We start from the raw sequence: 19310 nt of genomic DNA on the forward strand, positions 1-19310 counted from the left end.
TATCTTTAAGGCGAATACGATGGCGACCAATTCGAGATCATGGGTCGGATAATTTTTCTCATGTGGCTTTAATTGTCTCGACGCGATAGGCCACAACTCGCCCTTCTTGCATCAATACGCAACCCAACCCAAGTAGGGATGCGTCACTATAAATGACAAACTCTTTGCCCGATTCGGGTTGCACTAGAATTGGGGCTTCACCAAATAAGCTTTCAGTTGATCGAAACTTTTCGACATTTCTCCGTCCATTCGAACTTAACATCCTTTTGGAGTAGCCGTCATTGGCGTGGCTATCGTCGAGAAACCTTTACAAATCGTCGGTAATAACCGCAAGCCCCAAAAAGCTCCTAACTTCGGTAACATTCCTTGGTGGTTTCCAATCGACTATGGTCGAAATTTTGTTCGGGTCCACCGACACCGATGTGGACATCACATGCCCCAAAAGCTAACCTCTTTCAACCAAAATTCACATTTATGAACTTTATGTATAATCGCTTATCTCGTAAGATTTGCAACACTAGCCTCGGTGTTCAAAGATGTTCGGTTTCATCTCTCGAATAGACCAAAATGTCATTGATAAATACAACTACGAACCGATCCAAGTATGGCCTGAAAATTCTATTCATTAAATCCATAAACACCGCAGGGCATTAGTGAGCCCAAACGGCATCACCAAGAATTCGTAGTGACCGTACCTCGTTCTAAAAGCGGTTTTGGTATGTCCGATTCTCGGACCCTCAACCGATAGTACCCGACCTCAAATCTATCTTTGAAAACACCGAGGCTCCTTTAATTGATCAAACAAATCGTCAATTCGTGGCACCGGATATTTATTCTTTATCGTCACTTTATTGAGTTGACGATAGTCGATGCACAACCTCATGCTTCGTCCTTCTTTTTCACAAACAATACCGGTGCGCCCATGGAGAAAAACTTCGATCGAGCGAAACCTCTATCACCAATTCTTGCAATTGGACCTTCAATTCCTTTAACTCCGTTAATGCCATACGATCACGGAGCTATTGAGATCGGCGTAGTACCGGTACAACCGATGCGAATTCCACTTCTCGACCGGTGGCAATCCGGTAACTCCTCCGAAAAATATCCGAATACTCACAAACCACTGGTACCGATTCGAGTTTCTTTTCCGTCTCTTTACTTTCAAACACATACGCAAGGTATGTTTCACACCCCTTTTCACATATCTCCGAGCGGTCATAGAAGATATTATCGCGGCACTCCTTTTAAATCAAGAGACTCGACTCGGACTACCTCATTATTTGCACTCCTCAAATCAATGGTTTTTCTTTTGCATCCACCATCGCATCATGTACTGATCACCAATCCATACCAAGAATAACATCAATTCATCAAATGGTAGAAGCATCGATCGGCCGAAAAACAGATTCTCGAATTATTAGGGGCATCTCTTGCACACTTTATCAACGAGGACGTATTGACCCAAAGGGTTTGACACTGAATTACGAACTCAAGAGACTCAACAGTAGAGTCTTCTTGGATGCTAAAGTTTCACATACATATGAATGAGTAGAGCCGGGTCAATCAATGCAATCACAGAGTATCAAAGAGAGTAAAAGTACCAAGATAACGTCGGGGAGGATGCCTCCTCTTGTGCGCGGATGGCATATGCTCTAGCAGAGCACGGGTCTCGGATCGAACAACCGTGATCGGTGGCTCCTCTCGATTACCACCCCTACCTCCCGAAATCCTCGGGGTCTACCTCTAGTCGTCGCCCCACTCGATCTTGCACCTTGCATCTTATTCTTCTCATCTAGCTCGTGCAATCTCTAATGAAGTGGTCCTTCAACCACATCCGTAATAGTCTTGCTTAATGACTTACCCCAACATTCACCTAGGTGTCGTCTTCCACATTAGGGGCATTCAGTCTCTCTTGATGATTATTGCCCACACTAGCCACCGAAGTAGCTCGGGAGTCCGTCGATGGTCGTGCTCTAATGGAAATTCCCGCAGTCGTCCTCGATTTATTAGTGTCCTCCCTGAACTTCTTTACAGTCGAGAACGGAGCTTTACCCATCGATCTCTTACGATAGTCTTTAGCTTCAAATTCAGCCTTCTTCTTCTCCTTTCCAAGTTCTTCCGCCTTGCGTGCTCGTTCGACCAAATCACGAACTCCTTTATCTCCAAAATACCCACTAGTAGTTTTAAATCTTCATTCAATCCTTCTTCAAATCTTTTGCACATAGCAACCTCATCGGCCACACACTCCCGAGCATACCGACTAAGTCTTACGAACTCATGTTCGTATTCGAATCTTGTCATACGGCCTTGCTTGAGTTCCAAGAATTCCTTACGCTTTTGATCGATGAACTGTTGACTAATATACTTCTTTCAAATTTGCTTGAAAGAAATCCCAAGTAACTCGCTTCGTTTGGGACTATGGAGATCAAAGTCATCCACCAATAGTAAGTCGAGTCTCGCAACAAGGATATAGCACACTTTAGACATTCATCGGGTGTGCATGATAGTTCATCAAACACCGAATGGTGTTATCAAGCGAACTCGGCTCTTTTCGGCATCATCAAGAACTATGGCCTTAAACTCCTCAGCCCGCTTTCTAATCAAGTCTACAGTGGCTTACTTGGCCTCATAGGATCAAGAATCGATGGCATTACAGCCCTTGGGGTGGATTATTTAAATTCGGAATTGTTGGACAGCCGGATTGGTTCGGGCGTATTATGCTACCCACTCATTCATCATGGTAAAGAAGGCTTGTTTTGCCTCCTCACCTTGATTATTCGCAGATGACTGAGGTTCAACAGCGGCGTCCCTTGTGCAGGAGCAGCCGCTACACTTTCAACGTCATCCGCCAAGGTTCTCTCTACACCGGATCCATTTACTAATCAAAACAAAAATTTTAACCGTCAAAGTCATCACACATTTAAACATTAACATTAAGGCATGTATAGCTAGACTCATACGCTATGGTAGTCCTAGAACCGACTAAACCATAGTTCTGATACCAATAAAATGTAACACCCGAACCCGAGACCGTCACGGAGTCGAACACGAGGTGTTAACAGACTTCAACCCACTTATTGAGAGTTTCCAGACAAGCTGCCAATCTGTGTACTAGTCGCTCCAAAATTCATAACTTGAGTTTTACAACTCGAAAATCAGTTTCGCAAATTTTCCATGAAACTAGACTCATATTTCCATCTACATAATTTTTTCTAGAATTTTTGGTCAAGCCAATTGGTACAGTTTATTAGTTAAAGTCTCCCCTGTTGCAGGGATCGACTACACTGACCTTTGTGCATTACGAATTGGATATCTCCCTGTACAAGGCTTCAATACTGATGTCGATTGTTTCTATAGAAACTAGACTCAGAGAGGAATCTACACATATATGGCATGACTCCTAATTATCTCTGGTTAATTTACAATGATTTTCCAAAGTTGGGACAGGGGATCCAGAAACCGTTCTGGCCCTGTTTCACAAGAACTTTAATATCTGTTAACTTATAACTCATATGACCATTTCGTTTCTTCTATATAAAAGTAGATTCATCAAGGTACATTTACATAATTTATTTACTATTTAATACCATTCCTACTATTTTTAGTGATTTTTAATCTCACGTTACTGCTGCTGCCAGCACCTGTCACTAAAGCAACTATGCCTATTTCATGATTTCCTTTGATCTAACTAGTGATTCATATACATGTCACAAATCATGATCATGACTAGCCATACCAGAGGCTAATCATTATCCAACATCTCCCTACTACACTATTGCCATAACATGCATTTTAACATCAAAATAATCAACCATGGCATAAGGCATGGAAATCGAATTACCAAGACTTGTGACTTAACATTGGAGAACTAAATCCAACCGAGCATTTATGCCATTTTCGCATGGCTAAAAGTTTACATACCAAAGTTCAACAAAGCATATTAGCCTATACATGCCAAAATGTTCTCCTAAACCGACTACACAAAAAGATACCAAAAGTTGATAGCCGTGTGATGACTCCAATGACGATCACGAGCACGCAAAAAGGACGAGTCCGAGAAACCTAAAATGGCGACAAGCAAACACCGGGTGAGTATATAACTCAGTAAGCCATAAGCATTATATTGCCGTTCAGTAATAATATACCATAAAAGAAAATAATTAATGCGGATTAAAATCCTCCATCCACACCCCAAACGGTACTATAATTCTTTAGGCATTTCGGTTTGGTCACATACCAAGCCCTACTTGATATTTCATACATTACGCCATATGACATTGCATGCATTTATTTTCGAGCAATATCACCACATAGATCAAGACTTACCAAACCAAAATTCCAAATATAAATAAAATGTCCATTCCTCATGAGCTCAAGGTGTTTACTCGTATCGCTGTCCATGATTGACTCGGTAAGGCCGCAGCACATAGAACATGTACGTTTATTAGAGGATGTGCAATAAGCCCGCACACTTAGTGCTTAATAGTCGAACTCGCACACTTAGTGCTATATAATCAAACTTGCACACTTAGTGCTGTATAATTTGAACCCGCACACTTAGTGCCAATTTGTGATTATAAATGTTTACACCCGCACACTTAGTGCCGAAACCGATCATTCAATACATCTCACCTCTTTTCTTTCAATTCAATATTTTTATCACCACATACATACATGTTTATATATATATATTCTACCATTCCATTCAGCATCATTACTTGGACATTACGACCCTTTAAATTAGTACAAATAAGTGCTTAATGACTTACCTTATATCGGATGAAATGATTCCCAATCTACTACTCGATTATCTTCGCTTTGCCTTTGCTTGGTTCTCCCTCTTTGATGTCTTGATCTAAAATGAATACATTTAGTAGTTTAATCTTCTTGCTGGATTTTTATGTGTATAACTTAATGGTTTTCACCCCATTTCACAACTATCTTTGTTCAAAATATCAAAATCTCAACCAACATTTGTTTAATGCTTCAAGGCCGAATGCATGGTCACCATTAAGCTAATCTAGTCTCAAGTATTTTAATCCTAACATACAACATCATGAATCAACTCAACCTTATAAGCCAATATTACTCCTACAACCGATTGTAAGGAGTTAACAAAGAAAATATATTTTACAAACATATACACCCATATGGCCGATTTTACCAAATCAAATTTAACCTTACTTATCTCAAATTTTCATTTCATACTATCATCCCCATGACATAGCAAGGTTTTGAATCATGGACTAATTAGAACTAAAACTAGCAACTAAGAACATGCATGAATCTCATGGCACCATATTAAACATACCTTAATCTAGCTACAAGGATGGCCAACCTATTCCAAACCAACCATGAGCAAGGACCCTTTCTTCTCCCTTGAGATTTTCGGCCAAAAGGATGGAAAAAAAGATGAACAAAGCTTTTTTTTTGTTTTTCTTCTCACTTGCACGGCAATGGGGAGGAGGGAAAACCTTCACACACACACTTTTTTTTATTACTCATGCACCTTATTTTATTTATTTCAACATAAACCACTCACCCAACATGTTTCATGACATGTCTTGCCCATGCTTCCTTGTCATGGCCGGCCACTAGCACTTGGGGGATTTTGACATGCAAGTCCTCCCTTTGACTACATGTACTATTAGGTCCTTATAGATTAGCCTATCATTTTTCAAAAGTGACATACAAGTCCTACTAACTGAATTCACATGCAATCGACTAAACCGAAGCTTGAAATTTTTACACATTCGTAAATACATATTCTAGACAATAAATATTACGTTCAAACATTTCAGTGACTCGGTTTAGTGGTCCCGAAACCACTTCCCGACTAGGGTCAATTTTGGGCTGTCACAAATTGTGTCATTCTCTGGCTACCACTCACATTACCCATGTTTTTGGGTAGTCTACCTCTAGCTATAGTGTTACTCGGCCTTGTATTTTGCACTGTACCTTGCTTAGCCAACTCAGTACATTCATGGATGAAATGATCTAATGATCTACATTTGAAACAAGCTTGATCATTCAATCTACAATTGTCGGGATGTCGTTTACCGCAATGTTTACACTCAGGTTGATTTGGTCTGATGTTACCAACACTAGCTATAGAGGTAGCCTTCAAACTCACAAGTCGTCTGTCTCATCTCGTCTAGAGTAACCCACAGTAGCTTTTGAACAGTTAAAATCATATCGAAATTTCTTTGATGCCATTTGAAATGACCTACTCAATAATCTTTTTCGTGAATCTCTAGCTTCAAAATCAGCTTTTCTTTTCTCTTTCCCGAGTTCTTCAGTTTTGCATGCTCGCTTGACGAGTATCACAAACTCTTTTATTTCCAGAATCCCAACTAACAGCTTGATGTCTTCATTCAAACTGCCTTCAAATATTTTACAAATTATAGCTTTAGTTGAAACACATTCTCGTGCATATTGACTTAATCTCACAAATTTCGTTTGTATTCTGTAACAGACATACGACCCTATTTCATCTCAAGAAACTCTTTGCGTTTCTGATCTATGAATCTCTGACGATGTACTTCTTTCTAAACTCAATCTAAAAGAACTCCCAAGTGACTCGTTCTTTCGGAACCACATATATCAACGTCTTCCACCAATGATACGTTGTATCTTTCAAAAGTGAAACAACACATTTAAGACATTCATCAGGAGTACATGACATTTCATCAAACACTCGAGTCGTATTCTCGAGCCAGAACTCAACTCTCTCAGCATCATCATCAGTAGTAGCACGAAACTCTTCAGCCTCATATTTTCTAATTTTATCAACCAGTGGCTTACTTAATTGAATCGGATTCATAACTTGTGGCATGATAGGAACTTGCGGAGGATTAGGAGGGAGTGAAGGTTGTTGAGCAGCTGGATTTGTACGGATATATTGTGTGAACCATTTGTTCATCATCTAGAAGAAGGCTTGCTTAGCCTCTCCCTTGTGGCTACTCGTAACAAGTCTAGAATCAGATGGCACAGCCCCTTGAGCGAGAGCGACTGCATTACTTTTCACGTCATCAGCTACGGCTAGATCGGGATCCATTTACTATACAAAAACACATTTTAATTGTCAAGAATCATCATAGTATCGCAGTTTACAGATATGACATGTATAGTTAGACGCACATGCACTACGTTAGTCCTAGAACCGACTAAATCGTAGCTCGAATACTAGTAAAATATAACACCCTAACCTGTAATCATCGTCGGATAGGGTTATAAGGTATTACCAACCGAGACACGATTTAGAACAGTCTTTTAATTAAAATCAAGCATAAAAATTTTATTTACTCAATCATGAGAATTTTAAACTCGAATAGTAACTAGCAACTCAATATATAGATCAAATTTGCACATATTAATTATGTAACCAACCAAAACAAGTCATGTTTCACTAGCCACTTCGCACATAAAAGAACCTGCATATAACTCAACCATCTCTAAATCAATTATCAAATCCAAATTTTGAACCAACTAACATGCATCAAGGCCATATTATACTTGCTTTATAATTATAACTTTCAAACCATATGACCATCATTTTCATGGCATTCGAATACCCAACTCATGCGCTATTCACTATAGCCACATTTAAACATTTGAACACAAATAACATATCAATGTACACCTAATTCGCATATATAATTGTGACAGCCTTAAAACGACCCTAGTCGAAATGTGGTTTCGGGACCACAAAACTGAGGCATAAAAATAATTTAATATTTATTTTATTGCCTATAATGTGTGTTAACCCATGTGTGACATTTTTTATGCTTTGATTTAGAGTTATAAATGTGAATTTCACTAGAAAGGACCTAGTAGTAAACTTTGAAAGTATGATGGGGAAATGTGTGATGACTAATTAAAGCATGCATGCAAAACAATGGACTTGCATGTCAAATTCCCCCCCTCCCCAATAGCTAGTGGCCGGCCATGACAAGGAATTATGGGCAAAAATCATGTCATGAAACATGTTTGGTATGTGGGTTATGTTGAAATAAATAAAATAAGGAGTATGGAATAAAAAAAAATGTGTGTGTGTGAAGGCTTCTCCCTCCCCATTGCTGTGTAGGTAGGAAAGAAAACAAAAAATTTTGTTCATCCATTTTCACTCTCTTTTTGGCCAAAAATACTAAAGAAAAGGAGGGAGTTTTGCTTCATACTTGGTTTGGAAGAGGATTAGGAAGAGGTTGGCTATACTTGCATCAAGATTAAGGTATGTTTGAGGTTGTGCCATGAGATTCATGCATGTTTTTAGTTGCTAGCTTGATGTTCTTGTTAGCCCATGGTTCAAATCTTTGTTATGCCATGGGAATGAAATTCGGCCAAAGTGAATATGGTGTTAATGCCATTGCATGCTAAATATCAAGCTTGATAATGATACATGTGATGGAGGATTGAGGATTCTTAGATTTTCTTTTAGCATTTTTTGAATGAGATACTAAGTTCTTTGTTTTACCATGACCAAATTGAAATGGTATGGTGTTGTGGTATTCGCCATGTTATATCCATAAGTATGATTCATGCATGTTGCATGGTAAGTAAGATTTAAGCTTTGGATATGTGTATATATTTGGATATAAGCCACTTGAGAATTAGGCTCTAGCATATATATATGTATATATGTTCGCATTACGATGTATTGGTATGACATATATGCTATTTCAAGGTGTATATTTGCTTGTGATGATGTTTCGATTATGAAGTAAATGAGAGATGTGCAATGAGTTACGATATGTAATGCGTTAGTAGTAAAATGTATGTTGTTTTTGTGTGGTATTAAGTGTATAATTGGCCTCAAATTGGACATGTATATTCGGCCACATGAGGGGAAATTGGTGTGCATGCATTCGGTTAGAGGCAAGCATATTGATGCCTATTCTTGGCTTAGAAAATTCAGCTAAGAGGAATATTAACTAATGTGTTGAGTTCGATTCATGATTTCGTACATATGCGACTTTGATGCCTAATGAGTATATATATTGGCTAAGTATCTTGAATTCCTCTTTCGATGCTCACATGATAAAACCAATTTATTTGTTAAATTAAGCTCAAGAGCAAAGGGGAGCTAAATCCGATAAGGGGAAGGAAAAAGTCGTGGAATAGCCGTCGAAATCGTTCGACCACGTCCGAGGTAAGTTCTTGAGCAATAGAGCTTAAATTCGAATTGATTAGATCATGTTTAAAGCAAATTAAAATCATGCTCTTTGTGTGTGGCTATTGAGCGAAATTACAAATGTGATAAGTGACTTGTGTCTGAATTTTGCTAATGAAAATGAAATGTGAATGTGTTATGGTTTATTAATAAATGTACATGGTTATTCGAATGATATCCGGCTAAGTCCCAAGGCTTTGTGCTAAGTGACAAAATCCGGACTAAGATCCAACGGCATACGTGCGAGTTACTAAATCCGGACTAAGATCCGAAGGCTTTCGAGCAAGCTACTAAATCCGGGTTGAGTCCCAAGGCATTCGTGCGAAGTTATCTTTAACGGGCTATGTCCCAAGGCATTTGAATGTGTAGCCATATCCGGTTAAACTCAAGATACGTGATTCAAGAATGAATGAACTCGCTGTAAAATTTCAGCTAATACGCTTGAAAATTCCAGCAACGAGGTATGTTCGTATGTGCTTTGGAATAGTTGATTCCTTGAATAATATTCGCTCAATCGAGAAATGAGCTTTGGCATTTGGCTAAGATGAACCCTTATGTATGAATATAGGGGTTGGAATGTGAAATAAGTATGATATTGAGAATTTGTGCATATGAAATTATCCGTTAGCTATATGAATGTTATGCTTTTGTTGTCTTGGAATCCTTGCTCTAACTTACTAAGCATAAATTGCTTACTCTGTTTCTCTGTTTCTCTGTCTATAGATTTTGGCTCGTCAGCTATCGGACTCGGGATTTCTGGAAGTCGAAGTCTCCCACACTATCAAAGTCCCTTTCGGTATATATTTTGGTCGGATTTTGAAATGGCATGTATAGGACTACCCTTTTGTTGCGTTTTAAGTACTTTTGTGATGTATGTGTGTACGACCATGCGAAAATGGCTTTATGATGTGACTACGGACTGAATGGAAGTGTGAGCAAATGATCAGCCATTGGAATGGCTAAAAATGATTATATGTGGACCTATGTATGACAAAACTTTAGTTGGTCCATAGAAACCACGAAATAGGTAAGGTTTACCTGAAAAACAGATGCTGACAGCAGCAGTGGTGTGGATTTGAAAAATCACTAAAAATTGTAGGAATGGAATTAAATAGTGAATAAATTATTTCAATGAACCTTGCTGAATCTACTTTCATATGGAAGAAACGAAATGGTCATATGAATTATATGTTAAGAGATATTAAAGTTCTCGTGAAACAGGGCCAGAACGGTTTCTGGATCCCCTGTTCCGACTTTAGAAATTCATTGTAAATTAACCAGAGATAATTATGAGTCATGCCATATATGTATAGATTCCTCTCTGAGTCTAGTTTCTATATAAATAAACGGTATCAGCATTGAATCCCTGTACAGGGAGATATCCAATTCGTAACGCACAAAGGTCAGTGTAGTCGATCCCTGCAACAGGGGAGACTTTAACTAATAAACTGTACTAATTGGCCCGACCAAAAATTATAGAAAAAAATATGTTGATGGAATTATGAGTCTAGTTTCGGGAAAAAATTACAAAACTGATTTTTGAACTTTAAAACTCAAGATATGATTTTTGAAGCGACAGTGACGCAGTAACCAGCTAGTCTGGAAAATTTTTATGGACTGTGAAAACAATTTAGCCGAGTTTGTGTGCACCTTGTGTTCGACTCCGGTAACGGGCTCGGGTACGGGGTGTTACAATAATAATATGCCTAAACTTCATATTTCAACCTATTAACTAATCATTTATTCGGTCATCAAATCTAACCTCAATTAGTCACACCATTATCAAAATCACATGCTTACCAAAATCAACCACATGCCAAAACTGAATTTACTACCACATATATAGCACATTTAGTAATCAATCATTGCACTAGCAACTTGGCCTTTAAATACTGAACCACAAGCAAACATGTCATAGGCATATGTATATGTTTTACCAATCACTAGCCGAATATAAATGCACATCATTTTCCACCTCCAAGCCAATTCACAAGACAAATTATACATCCTAAATAAATCAATAATAAGCCACAATTGAAACACATCCATCAACCATATTTACTTCATTTAGCCGAATTATATCAGTCCACAAATACAAAATATGCCATGTATCAAGCTTACTAGAATGAGCTAATTATAAGCCATTGATATCATAACTCAAAGCCAAATTCATATTACCAAACACCCCATATATAAATACCATAAAACATACTTCCAAAATAAGCTTATAACATGATCGAATATACATAAACATTAACATCATGATCAAGCCATTTTCGCATGGCTATATATACACAAATTTCAAAACCAAACATATCAAAACTATCCTATACATGCCATATGTCAAAAGTGCAAACTTTGAAAGTACCAAAATAGCGATCGATAGTGTGAAAAGTTCCTTGATGATCCCAAACTCGAGCTAGCTTTATAAATCTACAAAACAACGAAGAAACACATAAAGTATGCTTGGAAAGCTTAGTAAGCCTTAAGTAAATAAATCATTACAAGAACATTCATATTCAATTCGAAATAGCTGAATCTAATTAGTTCATACACATATATAATCACATTTCTCATGTAGATTGTATGATCACATTAAATACTTTACTTACCTTAACTTTCATAAACATATAAACTTCACACGTACCTGATCCATTTAGCTCAATTTCACATTCAGTCTCGACTTGACATTGCCCGTTGAACCATTCAGAATTGTTAAGGATACAAGAAAATCATATAATGCTCGTACAATGCCATATCCTGGATATGGTCTTACATGCTACCACATATCAATGCCACTGTCCCAGACAGGGTCTTACACGAATCATATACGATGCCAATGTTGTAGACATGGTCTTACACATTTTCTCACTTCGATGCCAATGTCCCAGACATGGTCTTACACAAAATCACACCTTGGAAGTATTAATTTCATGATATCAATATCCTATACTGTAACACCCCTTACCCGAGACCGTCTTCGGAGTCGAGCACTAGGAATTACCAGACTTATCTTACTTGTTCGGGGCATAAATATTTTTTTAAAAGAAAATTAAGTTGCTCGCATTCATCCAATAAATCCCTAAAAAGGGCCTTCGAGGCCCTAAAACGTGCAATTGGAATGGTTCGGGACCAAACCGGCACATTAAAAATTTTCCAATTACTTACACAAATCAAAACAATTTATTTCACTATTCATAATAAAACTGCCCATCTGCATAACAGTCACTAACTTAATTTTAAATGGAGTTACGAAACTCGAAATTTAAATCGATAAATTTTCCATCAAACTAGACTCATATATCTTCTTACCATAAATTTTCCAGGATCTTTGGTTTTTCCAATTAGTACAGTTTATTCATGAAATGTTCCCCTGTTTCGCAGTTCAGCGGACCTAACCTCCCTTCACAAAAAATATATTATCTCATTTTACAGAATTTAGATAACATTTCTGTTTGTTTCTAATAAAAATAAACTCACTAAGGAATCTATAAATTTAAACTATGACTTATAATTATTTTTCTACAATTTCTAGTGATTTTCCAAAGTTGGAAAAGGGGATCACGAAATCACCCTGAATCAGTCTTATAAAAATTTAAATATCTCAGAATATAGACTTCCTTTGCTTTCTTTGTTTCTTTTCTATGAAAATAGACTCAATAAGATTTAATTCTATATCTCATTCACCATTTAATTCCATTTCTAAAATTTTTAGTGATTTGTCAAAACTATGTCACTGCTGCTGTTTCCTAACTGTTCCATGGCCAACTGTTACTCCTTCATAATTTCTTTGCATCAAACCTCATTTAGGCATACATAATACCAAAACATGTTCTAATTTAGTTATATCATAAGCTAATCATTACCAAGTATTCACATGTCATTCTTTAATCATATCATAAGGACATACACAGAAAATAGCCAAGTCCCTATACATGCCATAACTTAAAGTATTTCTAGTCACAAAATACTGAGATAGCTCGTTGATAGTGTTAGGCGATCTCTGACGTCCTTGCGATTTTTTGAGTTGGATTTGCGATACTATAAAAAAGAGAGAAAAGAAAGGGAGTAAGCATAAAGCTTAGTACATTCTAAATGAATTATCAAGGTAACCTGAACCTTTCGAACATGGACTTATCTTACCTTCCCTTTGGTACACTCTTCAAATTTTCCGTTGAACCACTTGGAATACTAAGGATACATGGGTACCTTTCCTTTTTAAACTGACCATTGCCATGTCTTGACAGGGTCTTACGTGATATCCTTGCCTTATGAACTCACCATTGCCATTCCTTGGCATGGTCTTACATGGGATCTTTGCCTCATCGTAGTTTATAAATGCCATGTCTTGACATGGTCTTACATGATTTCCTTGCCTTGTAATACTTACCAATGTCATGCCTTGGCATAGTCTTACTTGGTATCCTTAACCCAATTGTCATGACATTTGTATCCTACATATTCCTAAGGTTCAACCGGGACTTTTAAGTATCATTTCTCTGTCAATTCTTGCTTGAATCATCAAGGAATAAATTTACAAAACAAATATATAGATGCTGAAAAATAACATCATTAATTATAAATAATAAAATATTGCATTTATTTACTGCAAACTTACCTCGATACAAAATACAATCAAATATTTTGATTTAATCCACAATCTTTTTCTTTCCTCGGTCTAACCTTAAATTTCATTCTTCTTGAGCTATAATAGCAAATTTAACTTATTGAATATTCACATTTATCAAAACAGTCCTTAACTCTAACTTTGGTAAAATTATAATTTTACCCCTAAACTTTTTCATATTTACACTTTTGGCCTAAGGCTCAGAAATGAAACTTTATCCTTAATTCTTATGTTTTATGACATGCTGATCATTTATTTACCTATGGCAACATCAAATTCCCAATGTTTAATGACATGCTGATCATTTATTTACGTACGACAACATCAAATTCCCACTCTAACATGTACTTATGACCATTAGGTATTTTTACCGATTATGTCTTTTTACTCATGTTCGCTTACAATCGCTTAGCTCAAGTCATTTAACATGATTTCAAGCTTCATATTCTACCATAAAACATGAAAATAAACACATTTCACCTATGGGTATTTTTCCAAATATAAACCCTAGGTTAAATTACTACTAGAATAAGCTAAATCAAGTTACCAGGACTTAAAAAACGTAAAGAACATTAAAAATGGGGCTTGGAATCACTTACTATGAAGCTTGGAAGCTTGAAAAAACCCTAGCTATGAAGAACCCTTGAAATTTCAACCTAATGAAGAAGATGGGCACATTTTGCCATCTTTTTCCCTTTTTTAATCTTTTAAGTACCAAATGACTAAAATACCCTTCATTAAAACTTTAGTTATTTTTATCTATTTATGTCAATTTTTCTCCATGAAAACCTAATGGTCTAATTACCATTTCACGACCTCTACTTTAATTATACTCTTCAATTTAATCCCTTAGCATCTAAAAACTCATATTTATCAACTTTTGCAACTAAGCCCTAGTAGGGAAATTCTGCATGCTATCTATAAAATTTTCCATCGATACTCTAACACATGCATCTAATCACTCAGTAAATTATGAAATTAATCAGAATAAACTTTTTTATCTCGAATTCGTGGTTTCGCAACCACTATTCTGTTTAGGCCTATTTTGGGATGTTACATTTCTCCTCCTTTAAGGATTTTCGTCCTCGAAAATCTTACCGGTGAAAAGATTTGGATACTGTTTTCGCAGAATCTCTTCAGGCTCCTATATAGCCTCTTCTAACCCATGCCTATTCCATAATACTTTCACAAGTGCAATACTTTTGTTCTTTCTTGACCTCTCGAGCTAAAATCTTTATCGGTTCTTCACCATAAGTCATATCTTGCAGAATCTCAACCTCTGTCTGTGAAATCACATGTGAAGGATCAGAATGGTAACGACGTAACATGGACACAAGGAACACATCATGAATCTTCTCTTACTCTGGTGGCAAAGCTAATCAATATGCTAATGGTGCAACTCTTTTAGTCACCTCAAATGGTCCAATAAAACGTGGACTTAGTTTGCCTTTCTTGCCAAATCTAAAGACTTTCTTCCACGGGGAAACTTTCAAGAACACTTTGTCACCAACTTGATACTAACTTGATACTCAATCTCTTTTCTTTTCAAGTCTACATAAGACTTCTGTCTATTTGAAGCTGCTTTCAAGCAATCCCAGATAACCTTCATTTTCTCTTCAGTTTCTTTAACTAAATCAACCCCGAAAATCTAATTTTCTTTAAGCTTTGTCCAATACAAAGGTGTGCGGCATTTACGTTCATACAAAGCTTCATAAGGTGCCATTTTCAAACTCGACTGGTAACTATTATTATAAGCAAACTTTACCAACGACAAATATTTCTCCCAACTACCTTGAAATTCTAAGACACAACATCTCAGCATATCCTCAAGTATCTGAATAACTCTCTCTGACTGACCATCGGTCTGAGGATGGAAAGCTGTACTAAAACTCAACTTTGTGCCCAAAGCTTTCTATAACTTCTTCCAAAACCATGAAGTGAATCTCAAGTCTCTATCTAAAATAATTGATAGTGGTACTCCATGTAGTCTAACTATCTCTGAAATATACAACTCGGCCAACTTGTCAAGTGAATAATCAATACGAACTGGAATAAAATGAGCCAGCTTTGTTAGATTATCAATCACAACCCATACTGCATCTTACTTTCTCGGTGTCAACGGCAATCCTATCACAAAATCAATGGCAACTCAATCCCATTACCACTCAGGAACTAACACAGGCTGCAATAAACCTGAAGGTACCTGATGTTCAGCTTTTACCTACTGATAGATCAAATATCTAGAAACAAACTCTGAGATATCTCTCTTTATTCCTACCTACAAATACATTTTTTTTCAAATCATTATACATCTTTGTACTACCTGGATGAATAGACAAGGAACTGCTGTGTGCTTCCTCTAAAATCTTTTGAATAAAATCATCATTCTTTGGTACACATATCTGATTTCTGAACATTAAACAATCGTCAGAACTGATCTGAAAATCTGACTCTATACCCGACTCACACTGAGCTCTTTTGGCTTGCAACATACTGTCATCTTTCTAAACTTCACAAATTTCTTCAAGAAACGTTGGCTTAGCTCTTAATTCAGCTAAGATAGAACCATCATCCGATAAGGTTAAACAAGTGTTCAAAGCTCTTAATGCAAATAAAGATTTTCTACTCAAAGCATCAGCAACTACGTTTGCCTTACCTGAGTGATTATGGATCACTAGTTCATAATCTTTAATCAACTCTAGCCATCTTCTTTGCCTCAAGTTCAAATCTTTCTGAGTCATCAAGTATTTTAAACTTTTATGATCATTAAATATTTGGTACTTCTCACCATACAAGTGATGTCTCCAGATTTTCAACGCAAATACAATGGCAGCTAGTTCTATATCATGTATCAGATAATTTTTCTCATGTGGCTTTAGCTGTCTAAAGGCATAAGCAATTACATTTTCTTCCTGCATAAGTACGCAGCCTAGTCCATTCAAGGACGCATCACTGTAAATCACAAACTCTTTACTCGATTTTGGTTGTACTAAGATAGGAGGTTCAGTCGACAATGCCTTTAACTTGTCAAAACTCTGCTGACACTTTTCATTCCATTCAAACTTGACATCTTTCTATAGCAATATTGTCAATGGAATAGCTATCATGGAAAATCTCTTTACAAATCGTCTATAATAACCAGCGTGACCAAGAAAACTGCTAACCTCTGATACATTCCTTGGAGGCTTCAAATCAACAATGGCTGAAATCTTTCTCGGATCAACTCTAATTCCTTCACCTGAGACTATATGTCCAAGAAAACCAACTTTCCGTAACCAGAACTCACTTTTGCTAAACTTGGCATAAAACTGATTATCTCTCAAAGTCTGTAAAACTGTTCTCAAATGCTTTGAATGCTCAGTCTTATCATGAGAATAAATCAAGATATCCTCAATGAACACAACTACAAATTTATCCAAGTAAGGTCTGAAAATTATTCATTAAGTCCATGAAAATGACAGGAGCATTAGTCAAGCCAAATGGCATCACAAGGAACTCATAATGGCCATACCTAGTCCGGAAAGCAGTCTTTCAAACATCTGATTCTTTAACTCGCAACTGATAATATCCGGATCTCAAATCTATCTTGGAAAACATAGTAGCTCCCTTTAATTGATCACACAAATTGTCAATTCTAGGTAGTGGATACTTATTCTTAATAGTCATCTTGTTAAGCTACCGATAATCTATGCACAATCTCATCGAACCATCTTTCCTTTTCACAAAGAGCACTGATGCACCCCATAGTGAACAACTAGGTCTTGCAAAGCCTTTCTCTGTTAGTTCCTGCAACTAAAATTTCAATTCTCTCAATTCCATTGGAGCCATTCTATAAGGAGCAATAGAAATGGGCGTTGTACCTGGGACTAATTCAATACCAAACTCAAATTCTCTGATAGGAGGCAAACCTGGTAGTTCTTCCGAAAACATATCAGAAAACTCACATACCACAAGCACTGATTCAATTTTCAACTCTAGATCTTTAGTATTCAACAAAAAAGCAAGATAAGCTTCATATCCTTTTCTCAAGCATTTCTGAGCAAACATAACAGAAATCATGGCAATTGAACTATCTGACTTATCTGAATTGTCCCGAAGAATTTCACTATTTTCGCATTTCAACTCAATGAATTTCTTTCTACAATTCACTATCACATCATGTGCAGTCAACCAATCCATACCAAGAATCACATCAAACTCATCAAATGGAAATAGTATGAGATCGGCCGAAAAAAAGTAACCTCTAATCATCAAAGGGCAATTTTTACATACTTTGTCTACTAATACATACTGACCTAATGGATTCGATACTTTAATCACAAATCCCGTAGACTCTATGGATATGTTCATACTAGGCATCAATTTCATGCAAACATAGGAATGAATCGAACCCGGATAATCAAAGCAATAACATTAACATCATAAAGAGAAAATGTACCCGTAATTATATCGGGGGAGGATGCCTCCTCACGAGTACGAATAGCATAGGTCTTTGCAGGTGCTCTAACATCTGGTCTCACTGCTGAATCTCTAGATGCACCTCTACCTACCCTATTCCTGAACTTCTCTGAGGTTTGCCTCTAACGGGGGCATTGCCTGATCTTACACTCTGTATTACTCCTCTTTTAACCATCTCAGAACACTCCCGAATGAAATGATCTGATGCACCACATCAGAAACAACCAGTCTCAGTTGCTCGATATTGACCTGGATGATGTTGACTACATTGTGGACACTTGAGTCTATCAGGCTGAATACTGCCAACACTCGAAATTGAAGTGGTCTGAGCTTTCTGACCCATAAATCTTCTACCTCTGTTTCGGATAGAATACCCTGCTGAAAAATTAGATTTCGTAGAGAACTCTCCAGGCCTCTTGGATGCAGACTGAAACAACTTGATTATCTGTCTTTTCGTCGTATCTTGCATATCAATTTTAGCTTTACCTTTTCCTTTCAGCAACTCCTCTGCCTTACAAGCTCTTTCAACTAAAATAACAAACTCTTTTATTTCTAAAACACCGATTGACAGTCAAATATCATCATTGAGCCCATCTTCAAATCTCTTGCACATAATAGCTTCAGTAGACACACACTTTCGAGCATAATTACTGAGTCTGACAAATTCACGTTTATATTTAGTCACTGTCATCTTACCCTGCTTTAGTTCAAGGAATTCTTTTCTTTTCTGGTCGATGAACCTCTAACTAATGTATTTCTTACGGAACTCCTCCTGAAAGAAATCCCAAGTAACCCTCTCTTTCGGTACTACTGACATAAGTGTCTTCCACCAATGGTAGGTTGAGTCTCGTAAAAGCGATACAACACACCTCATGCAATCTTCAGGTGTGCAGGATAACTCATCAAAGACCCTGATATTATTCTCGAGCCTAATTTAGCTTTCTCTGCATCGTTATCTTTAGTAGCTTGGAACTCTTTAGCCCCCTGTTTTCTAATTTTATCAACTGGTGGATTCTTTCTTCTAACTGCATCTATGACTAGGGAAACTCATGGGTA

This window comes from Gossypium arboreum, chromosome 11, assembly GCF_025698485.1.
Source record: "Gossypium arboreum isolate Shixiya-1 chromosome 11, ASM2569848v2, whole genome shotgun sequence".
Lineage (NCBI taxonomy): Eukaryota > Viridiplantae > Streptophyta > Magnoliopsida > Malvales > Malvaceae > Gossypium > Gossypium arboreum.